This window comes from Heterodontus francisci, chromosome 37 (assembly GCF_036365525.1).
Source record: "Heterodontus francisci isolate sHetFra1 chromosome 37, sHetFra1.hap1, whole genome shotgun sequence".
NCBI classification, from domain to species: Eukaryota; Metazoa; Chordata; class Chondrichthyes; order Heterodontiformes; family Heterodontidae; genus Heterodontus; species Heterodontus francisci.
The window spans coordinates 7,976,009-7,988,962 of NC_090407.1; the positions used below are offsets into that span (position 1 = coordinate 7,976,009).

Sequence of the window (12,954 nt, forward strand, 5' to 3'; positions counted from 1 at the left end):
ATCTTAAAGAGGGAGAGAGAGGTAGAGAGGCAGAGAAGTTTAGGGAGGGAATTCCAGGACTTGGGGCCTAAGCAGCTGAAAGCAGGGCCAACAATAGTGGAGGGATTAAAATTGGGATGCGCAAGAATCCAGAATTGGAGGAGTGCAGATATCTTGGTCGGTCGTAGTGCTGGAGGAGGTTCCTGAGATAAGGAGCGGGTGAAGCCATGAAAGAGTTTGAAAAAGGGTGGAAAGGGGTGGGCACTACTGGAATGCCCTTGTGGGCACCAGTAAACTCCCCCACTCACTGTGGAAATAACCTCATCCTTGCAATTTGGGAGTGGAGCCTCAGACTTGTGTTCGTGTGAATGAGAATTCTATTCTGCCATACTTGCACTGGTGACACAGGACCCTTGGAATTTTAGGTCCAGCATTCTTATATTTTTGTGATAAAACCAGATTGCTGCAGATGCCAATTCCAGTGTTTGACTGGCAGTATAACCTGCTGTTATTAAGGCCACTCACACCTAACGAGGCACAAAAAAAAACACACAAAGTTAGAGTAAAAAATTATTTTGTAAGAAAAATATAGGGAGGAGATTAAATTAAGCATTAAGAGGTTGTCTAAAACTTATCTCTGGTACCTCAGAATGTTTTACCAAGCAGCAGAAAACATGGAGGAAACAAGTTCCCAAAATGTAAAACAGCAGCATTCAAATGGCCAGACACTTCAATTGCACCCAGATGTAAACTAAACATTTTTAAAAGAGGAAATGCACAGAATCACGCGTTTTTTCGTGACACTGAAAAGCACCTGCTCTAAGCAGAAAAACACAATTTTAGAGTCACCTACAGACATGCACGCAATTACAAATATAATCGGAAAAGGAACACATTTAACATTGAAATCTCTAGATAGACTAATTACAGGTGACAGGACGTACTGATTTTAGAAATATATATACAGATGAAGAATTTAATGGTACCCCTTCCCCATACCCCTTCCCCAACTTTCTCCCCATCTTTCCCAGTTGGTTCCTTGCTGGGAAACTGCATCATTCAACTGGCCATTCTTCATTTGCAATCCTGGGTACTAGCTGTGGGCTACAAAGGCTTTTGGTAAGCCTTAATAAATCATTGGTTAGATCTCAGCTAGTGTATTGTGTCCAATTTTGTGCATCACACTTTAGGAAGGATGCCAAGGCCTTTGGAGATGGTGTAGAAAAGATTTGCTAAAATGGTGCCAGAGATAAGGGGGCTTCAGTTAAGTGGAGCGACGAGAGAAGCTGGGATTGTTCTCCCTTGGGCAGAAAATGTTAAGGGGAGATTTAATAGAGGCATTCAAAATCATAAAGAGTTTTGATAGAGTAAATAAGGAGGAACTGTTTCCCCTGGCAGAAGCGTTGGTAACCACCGACACGCATTTAACATCATTCGGAAAAATAGCTAGATGGGAGAGGGGAGAATTTTTTTTTTATACAGCGAATTGTTGTGATCTGAAATGCACTGCCTGAAAGAGAGGTGGAAGCAGATTCAATAATAACTTTCAAAAGGGAATTCCATACTTGAAGGGAACAAAATTACAGAGCTATAGGGAAAGAGTAAGAATTTGGGATTACTCATTCACAGGCACGATGGACCGAAAGGCCTCCTTCTGTGCTGTAATATTCTATGATTTGACCATCGTAGAGATCACAGTTGAACCCAATCCCGAGACTCACAAACAGCCCTTACTGGCAGGGGTCATGGAATAGTGAAGAGGAGCACAAGCAATGGTCGATTTTCCTCTTATTAGCCCATGAGTGCTATAGTCAATTGTAGAGTCCCTATGGCTATTCTGGCTGAGATCAGATCACCATACACCAGCGATGGAACTTAAAGTACATAAGAAAGGTGCGCCACTTTCCACCATCCACCCGATCAGCTTTGATGACATAGTTTAGTATTTTAAAACCTAGATGTCCCACAGAAGGCATGGACTGTAATAAGGGTCAGGCATTGACGTGTTTCTAAATTGCTTTGCATTGCTTAAAAATTTCTGACCGTTATGTTGCAAAACTGACCACAGATATTTCATATAAACTTCTTTTAATCGCCAACAAATCATGTTACACATATAATGACCTCAAAGGTACAATGAAAGCGGAATAAAGTTGTCTCAAACCCATAATATTCATGAAGTGTGAGTTTCACTTGTGTTCTTAGTGAAGAAAAGCTCTTGATTCAGGGGAGTGATGTTACTTATCACATTGCTCATATTTTCTTGTTAAACATCAGGCATCACTCAGTACTTGGTGTAATATCTAAATAGGCTGGGTTTTCCCCAATGGCATTGCCTGCAATAAAATTAGAAAATGCTGGGAATGTTCAGCAGGTCAGGCAGCATCTGTGGGGAGAGGAAGATCGGGTTTATGAATCTGGCCTAATGACTCTTTGGATCTGACATACAGTTCACGATCTGAAACATTGATTCTATCTTCCTGTTCTCACAGAAGCTGAGCATTTCAACAACAAAAACTTGTATTTATATAGTGCCCTTAACGTACCAAAATGTCCCAAGGTGCTTCACACAAGCATTATAAAACAAAGTCTGATACCAAGCCACCAAGAGATAATAGAGCAGATAACCAAAAGCTTGGTCAAAGAGGTAGGCTTTACCAGAGGAAAATGAGGTAGCAAGGTGGAGAGGTTAAGGGAGGGAATTCCAGAACTTACAGCCTTGGCAGTTGAAGGCACAGCCACCAACGGTGCAGCAATTAAAATCAGGGATTTTCAAGAGGTCATAATTAAAGGAGTACAGAGATTTCGGAGGGTTGTGGGGCTGGAGGAGGTTGCAAAGACAAGGATGAGCGAGACCATCAAGGGATTTGAAAACAAGCATGAGCATTTAAAATTGAAGGGTTGCTTAACTGGGAGCCAGTGTCGGTCAGCGAGCGCAGGGGTGATGGCTAAACGAGTCTTGGTGCGAGTTAGGACACGAGCAGCAATGTTTTGGATAACCTTAAGTTTACAAAGGGCAGAATGTACAAGGCTGACCAGGAGAGCATTGGAATAGTCAAGTGTAGAGGTGACAAAGGCATGGATGAGGGTTTCAGCAGCAGATGAGCTGAAGCAGGGGCAGAGTTGGGCAATGTTGCAGAGGTGAAACCAGACGGTCTTAGTGATGGCGCGGATATGCAGGTAGAAGCTCACCTTGGTGAAATATGACATCAAGGTTGCGAACAATCTGATTCAACCTCAGACAGTTGCCATGGAGAGGGATGGAGTCAGTGGCCAGGGAGTGGAATTTATGGCGGGCACCGAAGCCAATGGATTCAAATCTCACCCTGGCACCTGGGGAATTTGAATTCAATTAATGAAATAAAGCCAATGGCTTCGGTCTTCCCAACATTTAGTTGGAGGAAATTTCTGCTCATTCAGTACCGGATGGTGGTGAGATAGAGCTGGGTATCATTTCCAGCATTCTCAGTTTTTATTTCAGATTTCCAGCAGCTGCAGTAAATTGTGATTGGATGTCAACAAGGCAGTCAGCATAAATATGGCAATAACTGTGTATTTCACCATTTTGAAACGTAATCTAGACTGCAACTCACAATTAATCAAGGTTTAGTCACACGTGGCATGTCCTAGAAATATTTTCCTCTTTGTATTCATTCACAGGATGTGGGCATCAGTGGCAAGGCCAGTATTTATTGCCTATTCCTAATCGTCCTTGAGCAGGTGGTGGTGAGCTGTCTTCTTGAGTACAACTGAGTGTCTTGTTCGACCATTTAAGAGCAAATCACATTGTTGTGGGTCTGGAGTCATAAATAGGCCACACCAGTAAGGAGAGCAGATTTCCTTCTTTAAAGGACATCAGTGAACCAGATGGCTTTTTACACCAACCTGGGAATTACATGGTCACTCTTACTAAGACTAGCTTTTTATTCCAGATTTATTTAATTAACTGAATTTAAATTCCCCGGGTGCCATGGTGGGATTTGAATCCACGTCTATTGGATTATTAGTCCAGGTCCCTGGATTACTTGTCCAGTAACATAACCACAATGCTACTGTGTCATGAATGGATAGGGTGGTGGCACAGTGGGTTGAAGTTCCTTTCCACCTTGTACTGCAACAGGAGGGCACGTCTTCATACTCACCATCCTCCATATGTGAGCTCCCGTCCTTGCTGAACCATTGAGAGGCACTGAGCAGAGGCCAAGCACTTTACTCCAAGTCATTCTCTCTTACTTCCTAGCTGCTAACTCGACTGCAATGTTGGAAGAAGCCTGGTTTCAGACTTGGATTTAGACTGGTTTCAACAGCTCTGTGGAGAGAAAGAAAAGCATTTTAATCAGAAATAAATGTATATAAAACACTTCAGTTCTCCAAATTCGTGTTTTGTCATATGCTAAAACTAGAAACATAGCAAAGGAGGGTTCTTAAAACAAGTTTAGCAGGTAAGTAGTTAAAAACGTAATGTTGTTGAAATTTTCATTTCGCAGTCCCGAAGAAAACCACATAAAATCACTCAGAAGGTCACTGGGATAAGTTCACTTCTTTCCGCTATATTCATTATGTGGCAGACTTTGCACCACGGTTTGTTTATTTTTTTTTTAAGTTCAAGTCCAGGCATTTACTGGACTGCTGGAGTGGCCCATCAGCAATTACAACAGTGCACAAGCCTCTCTTTACAAATCAAAAGAGCTGTTTTTTTCAAGACCTTTTTAGCCAAACCCTGGTTAGGATAGCCATTTAATTAAGATGGAAGGTCACCGGAGTATTGGAGAGGGAAGGCGAGGAGAACAGCTTTAACCGCACACCATTTTTAAAAATATACTTAGAAACCAAACTGCAGGGCCAAGGCCCACAGTGCAGGACGTTACCAAGGTTGAAATGAGGAAATGAGAAGACAAGGTAAATCAGAAAGCAGCAATTAGATGACACTCCACACATCACATGCCAATGATGCAATGACATTTTTTGAGCTGGATTGAATTGCCAAGTCCAACACCTGACTTCAGTGTAGTTAGCAGCTCGATCACCACACTAAATGGCATGCTTCAAATAGACTATATGGGATTTCAAATTAGCAACAATCGCAAGTATAAGATGTTGGAAGACTGGAAGGAGCTTCTTAAATAAATTCTCTGCTCCTCTCCTGATAAATCTGGTTCCAACAGGTCATAGAATTCACCCCACCCAGCCCTTCACAAAGGGGCCCATTGTGTGAGCCTAGTCAGTGAGTATCAGCTGGCTATTTGACTGAAGGGGTATCGCAACCAAGCTCAATTTCTTCTTTCAGGTGAAGCAGCGATTTACTTGTACTTCTTTCAATGTAGTATACTGTATTCGCTGCTCACAATGTGGTCTCCTCTACATTGGGGAGACCAAACGCAGACTGGGTGACCGCTTTGCGGAACACCTCCGCTCAGTCCGCAAACAGGACCCCCGAGCTTCCGGTTGCTTGTCATTTCAACACTCCCCCCTGCTCTCATGCTCACATCTCTGTCCTGGGATTGCTGCAGTGTTCCAGTGAACATCAACGCAAGCTCGAGGAACAGCATCTTATTTATCGATTAGGCATGCTACAGCCTGCCGGACTGAACATTGAGTTCAATAATTTCAGAGCATGACGGGCTCCATTTTACTTTTATTTTTAGTTATTTTTTTCTTTTTCCTTTAAAAAAATTTTTTTTGTGTTTAATTTGTTTAATCTTAGTTTGTTCAGTTTGCTTACCCACTGTTTTTTTTTCATGTTTGTACTTGTGGATGTTCAATTTTCAGTCTGTTAACACCCTATCTGTACTAATGCTTTGTATTTCAACACACCATTAACATATTGTCTGCCTTTGCTCCACGACCTTCTGGTCAGCTATTCTGTGACATTGTCCTATTTACACCTTCTCCTTTGTTATCTCTTGCTCCATCCCCGCTTTACTTGCTTATAACCTTTTACATTTTTGTTGCCTTGATTACTGCCATACCTGAAACACTAACTGGGAATCAAACCTTCAGATCTGCTTGATTCATGTTACCTACCAACCCACCCAGAGAGTTCAAAGAGGAGATTCATAATTTTTTTGGACACCAGGTAATAAGTGAAAGGGAGAAATTTCCAGGGCTGTGTGGAAACAAGTGGGTCTAATTGGGCGACGCTTTCAAAATGCTGGTATAGACACAATGGGCTGAATGGCCTCCTTCTGTGCTGTATGGTAACATGCGAAGTGCACCAACTGGTGCAGGACTGGCACACCCACAACTGGACGGAATTGGGAAAAGGTAAACCCGTTCCGAAACATGAATCAAGGTAGTAAATCTCCCACCTGTTCATAAGCAGTGGGTGAAAATGGCGTCCAGTTTGAGAGTCTGTTCAGGCAACTTGCTGAAAAACCACACAGCTGGGTCCAAAACTAGACTGTGACAAGCAAATACTAACAAAACACTTCCTCTGCACCCCCTACCCTCCTCCATCCCCACAAAAAAAAACTTACTCCAGTGACTTTTCAGGAACATTACAACACCCTCCGAGCAAAGTCAGTTTTAAATATATTTGAGGGAACAAGCAACTGCAGAAAGGTCATCTGGCATTCCATAGCTCTGAGGGGGAGAGGAGAACTGGTCAAAGAGTCCAACCACAGATGAAGCTTGCTAAACTCCCTCCCTCCAGCCTCCTTCCTGACAAGTCCCAACTTGCCTCTAGAGCTTGCAAAAACTGAAAGAAAAAGCATCTGACTCCCTCTAAGGCTCTGAACTGCGAGGGGCATCAGTCAATATTGAGAGGAGAGAATGTCTGAACAGTTCGCCCCACAATCTATGCTTCATTCATCCATCTACAAAAAACTGCGCAGCTCCCTAACCTTCAGAGAAATGTGGGGAGATTTTTTTTTATGCTGTCAAGTCTGGTTCTGCGGCCGGCATCAGGACCCATTAGATTGGCTTTTTTGGATGTTAACGGGTTCCGGCTTGTTTCACTGTTTCAGAATGTTACCACTCAGCACATCAGAGCATCCGGAGCTCGCAGCAAATTCAATCAGGAAGGTAACTTTATTTTTTAGGGTAGTGGGTAGCAAGATGTTATGGAGTGAAAACATCAGGAGGACAGGCAAGCAATAACCTGCATTAAAATGGGTTAAGAAACGAATGATTGTGGAAGATGTTGCATTTAACATTTTATTGAGAAATACGTTGGGCAAAAAAAAAATTATTGCTAGTTTGATTTAGCCGAAGTTGACAATAATCTTTAGTCGTTTATGGCACTTGCGGAGAATTACAATTCGAGACAAAGTATGCATTGTTTGTAGAATACATTGTACTTTTTAATGTAACTTTTTAAGAAAGACGTGTATTGTCTTTTACTGCAAGAGGGGTGTAATTGAGGAGGGGTTGTTACTCTGAATTGTCATACTGCGAAATCCTTCTCCTTGAGGTGTCCGCAAAGCAGTACAGCTATTCGACACTAAGAGCAAAACTGGAACAAGCTCTACACTGCAAACTTCCCCATTCTGCTTCATCCAATGGAACTTGCGTTTGCTTCCCAAAGGTGAAAAGTAGGTCGTTTGTTTTTTTTATATATATATATTTGCGGCGTAGATGATCATCCATTTAAAAGTGCAATTTTTATTTAAAAGACGTCTGCATTTTAATTGCTCTCTCAAGACTGCGAAACACCAGTGGGGTTTTGAACACATCATTTTGAGGGAACCTTGTTAAAGGTGATGGCGTCTTTTCGCAGGGAAATGATCACAAAGTGGCAGGTATTTCCATGGCAAATTGCCCCGCTCTGCAGTTATAAACCAGAAGAGTGTGGCATTATTGCCCTTTTTGCTAATTATATTTTTTTAACTGCAAGCAGGCGCAAATCTGACCCCCCGCGGTGATTGCAGGAGCTCATTTTGTTTTAATCGGCCAAAAACTAAATCGCCAGAAAGACTCCGGCTCCCTCTGCTGGCCCTCCCCTTTAAGAGAGGCTGCTTGATATTATGAAGCCTCAGACACTGCAGCTTCCAGTGGTGTGGAGCAGAAAAGTTAGCAGGACGCTGCTGTCTGAGCTGACCCTGCCTGTGTGGACTGGGGAAAATTCAGTCTGCTTTCCCTCAAGGTGCAAGATGATCCATGGGGGAACGTGTAAGTACTCTTATTCTGTAGGACCTCTTAAAGTGCTTCATTATAAATGACCTTCAGGGGATCCCACTGTCTTAAAGCTGATTCCTGACACTTCATATTACATGTATGCAGCTGTTTGTTGAAGATTGGAAGACAGTTTTTAAAAAAAAAATTCTTTTCGTTTTTACTTCATTCCTTCTTGTAATATTTTGGGTTGAATTTGCTCTTGGCTGTGGAGTCTGCAATATCCAGCTGCTATGTTTTGCTGCATGCAGTATCTTCAAAATCCTCCAGTTATATTCCATGGACAACTTTGCAGCATTGCAGCCCTTTTAATTATGTCACAGAAAGTATGCTCATAAATAAGTTTTTTTCCCCCCCTGAAGTTGACTTCAATTTTCCATCTGTCTCTCTGCTTTACAAGGTGGTAAAACCTAAAGTAATCCACTTTCTGCTTTTAGATTTGTGGAGTATGTATTCGACTGAACAATCGAGTTAGGGGTCAGGATGGGGACTAAAGATTCAGGTCTGATGCACTCATTGTTTTTAGCAGGACCTGCAATGGATAACCACAATTTCAGACATGGTGAAACCTCAAGTATTGATCTTAAAATGGATCATCATTGAGTATTAATTTTGTATTTTGAACAAAGTATTTTTTTAATTGTCATTGATTAAAGAATTGCTAATATTGGTACAGTGGCCGTCATGTAATTTGCAAAAAAAATTCTGCTTCAATAGCTTTATTTTGGTGCAGAGTTGAGCTCCTGCCCTGTTTAAAGTGTGGGTAGACTGAAGTTGAACCATTCCCCAGGGTGCGTGTGTGTGACACTGGCAGAGGTGGCCTGCCCCTTTAAGAGGGCTTGGTTGGTATTGTGCCACCCCAGGTCACTTCGGGCAATGGACTCATTAGTTAGTACGTGTGCCTGTTGTGGGGTTGGATGCTTGTTTGTATCACTCCACCCCATTCCTGCTCTGAGACCCAACCCCATAATCCAGGCCCAGCTTCCGCAGCTGGATTTCAAGATGTCGCTTGGTCAGTTCTGCTTTATCTTTTGGTATCTTCCAAAAACACTTGCTTGCAAATGTTGCACACATTACATGCTTACAATTTTAAAAAAAAAATTTCGATGGAGAATATGAGTGGAAAACATTTGCGAATGCATTGCCAATCAAAGAGGGAGGTTTGTCATCAGTTTACAGTGGGAATCAGTGAGAAGTATCCAGGGACATTTTCACTTGTCCCAATGGCCAGCCGTTGGCTGGGCTGTGGGTTGGGTTTACTGCAGACACAATCGAGGGAGGACTTCTTATTTGTACCAAAATCATAAATGCCAGAATAAAGGTGGTGTTTATGACTTTTCTTAATAATAACCAGAAAATCTGCACCCCACGTGCAATATTAGTTGAGTAGACTGTACCAAGTGTATTCTTGCTGTAAAGCATCTTCAAAGAATGTTAAGGACATCTAGGGGCACTTAAATAGCACCAGGCCCTTGATGTTCTGCACTTTGTGTGGCAGTCTGCAAGTGCACAGGGTTGTTAGTGCTGTCTAGAACCTTGAATTTGTGCATTTGGTGGTGCTGTGTGTAAACACTGGGGTGCTGCAGTGAATGGCCCAAAGGCAGAGACGTCCTCACTCCCATTGCTCCCGTTATAATTGGGGGGGGCGGGGGTAAGGTGCGTCAGAGAGTGACAGAATTAAAAATGTGCCCGTTTGGGAAAAATGATTAGTGTTTTTGTTTTCTGTGAAAAGGAGTCGGACAGATGAAAGGAAACAAGGGCAGGTTATTAACTCAACCCCTTCCATCCCTGCAACCCCCCCCCCCCCCACCCCCTCCTCCCAAACACAAAACCAATCCTGCAGTATGGTAAATCTCACTAGGCAAGAGGCTATTTGGAATGAGCCTATCCTCGAACAGAAAGGACTGTTACTGTTTTGAAGTTGCCCTGTAGCAGCATTCAGCATTGAATGCCAACTCTCGGTACATGGAGAGAGGGGGCAGCTGCGGATTTGAACCCTACCCTGCTCAATTCTCAATCTGAGCCACACTAGACGGCAGAGACACTGAGCCAAGACTGTGGGAGAATCAGACAGAGGGACAATCACACCTTGGTGACCTCTGATGCCTTTTGTTGACTATGTCAATCAGATGCCATTACTCCTAGTTGCAGATCTGTCAGGCTGGGGGAGCAGGGGGGAAGGGAGATAAAATCACAGGATAAAGTATGGAGGAATTACCCTCAAATGCCTGTATAGAATTTTTTAATGTCCAAGTACAAGCACATCAAAGGACCAATTTGCCCCACATTGTTTCGAGCCTTTTTTAGAGTAGGCCTCTTAAAAACAAATTTACAGAATACCAGTCTAAAGAAAATAACTGTTTTTGTTAACATGAAGAATGGCACGCTGAGGATTTTTAAACGTATGGGTCATATTTTCAAAGCTGTTTGAAAGGAAATTATTGTTGCGTGGAGAGAAGGTCAGCTACGCTGAATGAAGCTGATGCTTTTGAGCTTCCGATCTTCAAGCAGGTTTGACTTTGCTGAACAAATTTTTAACAATGATACCATTTACATTATAATGAATGGAAATGGCTCTCGGTTTCTTAATCTTTATCCGAGCTGAACTGGTAAGTGTAATCAGGCGCGTACAAAAGAATGTGACTTTTAAAAAATATTTCACCTGACCTTCAAAGCAAGATCAAAAAATGACCATTTTCAGCTTCAGTCCCTGCAAAGTTGCACTTCCTCATTTTTTTTTAATAATGTATTAAAATTTTATAAGCGGAAATAGAAGAAAAGGATAACTTTGTGTCTTGGTTTGAAATTGATTTTAAAATCAATGCAAACGTTCCACTTTATGCAATGACTCGCCTTAGTTTGCATTAATGTACTAGTAAATCATTTAGTGCAGCTGGAGGAGTACAGGTGCTTCTATATGTGGCAGCTTTCATTAGCAAAAGTAGGTCACAAACGGTTGCTGCAGCCACAAGTCACCTTTTGCTCGACAGTAGGTCAACTCCTACTGTCAGGAACCTCTTTTGATCCCCTATAATGTTTACAGATAAATTGTGGTATATAACCAGTATAGCTCCTGGCAGACGTAGACTGCGACAGACTGGAATATCAATGTCTCTGACCCTTTTTCTCTGAAGCTGCTTGTTTATTTAAAGGACCAGCAGTGTCTGCTAAAGTGTTGTGCCAGACTTTGTCAACGAGGTTTGTTTAAAACAAAAAGGTCACATGGTGACAGATCAGAGATGCAGTGTGACCTTTTTAGATAGCCTTGCGATGAGAGGGAAGTTTAGCTCAAATTTCTCTGTAACTTTAGGTGTGCTACCTCATCAGCAATTCTAGCAATACAATGGATACCCTTCCAAAAAGCCTGAATTTGAATGGCCGTGTTCTTTATCACATGCACTCAGTGCAGTTCTAATTGAACTGTAGGTGTCTGAAATTCTGGCCAATTGATTGAATCTTTCCGATTGTTATATCTACTTGACTGGAGAAATTGAGTCTAAAATGGAGACGTTCCACTGCTTGGATAAGATCTTGCAGAGTATAAGGCTTCGTAGGAAAGAAGTACTGCAATCCAGCAGAGAATGAGGAGAGGGAGCAAAACTGTTCGGAACACCACTGCATGCTGCATTGACAGTTTTTCTTGGGAAATGCAGCAAAGTCGGTTGGTAGCGGGAATGGGAGGGGGGAATGATGATGCGGTGTCAGTGGTGACTGCAAAGCAGTGCAAAGCAGTGCTTGCACTGCAGAGAAACCTATGCAAGGCTAGCATTCCCAAATGTGGAGCCACGATGCAGTAATCGAGAGGAAAGGAAGGGCAGATACATCATTTTTTAAAAAAGCCATGCACGCACCATTTCGATGATGTAAATGGGCTGCAGTTTTGCAGATGCACTGATAGGAAATATGTTGAGTGCTGTAAAGGGCACTCAGTGCTGATCATTCAGTTGAATTAGATTACTCGAGAAGTCAGTCGTTCCCTTTTTATTTCTGAATATAAATAAGTGTAAGGACAATTATTTTGTGCAATGTGACTGTGTCCTTAAAGGCATTGTGTAAATCTTTTTCAAGGAGGTTTGAATGCATTGCACTATTTGCCAAGCCACTGTAATTTTGTTTGCATGGGGGGAGGTGGGGGTGGTGGGGGGGGGGGAGTTGGGGAGCGGGGAGGGGTAGTAAAGACATTGCTCGGCTGTAGGTTAACTGCTGACTGAAGTACCTTTTCCGCGTGTGATACGGGAAGTAATGGAAGCACAGTTCAGGAGCCTTGTTCTGGTGGAATATACTCTGCCACACTGCACTGATATACTGCTGTGTATCTTGATGAGTTTTAGTGCTCCAATCGTGCGACTTGGTCAGATGAGCTTCATTATTTATGTCCGGATGCGCAATAGGACTGACTGATTTACGAAATGGAGCAGTTTTGATATACAATAGAAAAAAGTCCAAATTTGCGTTGTGCCTTCTAATCTGACTTGCAACAGAATTTCATTGAGCTAAACAGCTATGGCACAACCTTTGATCTTATTTGCACATTTAACTTCAGCAAGACGAAAAGTAGATTATAATGAACTGCAAGGAATTGTGGGCTATTACCATGACGGTCAGGGAGATCACCGTGGTCTGGCTTCACAGATTCAGAAAAGGTTGGTGCGCTGTGTTGTGTTATGGTTTGGTCATAGTGAGCTATGGGAGGTTCCAATCCAGAGGCTGGTTTCAATGGAATTATTGGAATGGTGTGACAAGCTCATTGTGTTTGTCATGCTGGGCCCCCACCTTCCAAGAATGAGGCATAGTAATTTCGCCATATGGACATCAAATTTCAAATTGTTGCTGGGAAGAAGAGAAGGACTGTTACAAGGGCTG

General features: G+C 42.5%; 2 long non-coding RNA genes across 2 annotated transcripts in view; one reads left to right on the forward strand and one right to left on the reverse strand.

The window, feature by feature from the left end:
- Positions 1-2,078: 2,078 nt before the first annotated feature.
- On the reverse strand, positions 2,079-4,837 carry LOC137351879 (uncharacterized). The gene is made up of 3 exons (XR_010969591.1): positions 4,685-4,837; positions 4,122-4,288; positions 2,079-2,365 (listed from the first exon to the last, which is right to left on the reverse strand). It is a non-coding gene; the product is annotated as an uncharacterized lncRNA (long non-coding RNA).
- A 3,134-nt stretch (positions 4,838-7,971) lies between these two features.
- Positions 7,972-12,954, forward strand: part of LOC137352038 (uncharacterized) — a 91,316-nt gene continuing 86,333 nt past the window's right edge. The window contains exon 1 of the long non-coding RNA XR_010969623.1: positions 7,972-8,088. This is a non-coding gene — a long non-coding RNA (uncharacterized lncRNA). The remainder of the gene's footprint in view (positions 8,089-12,954) is intronic.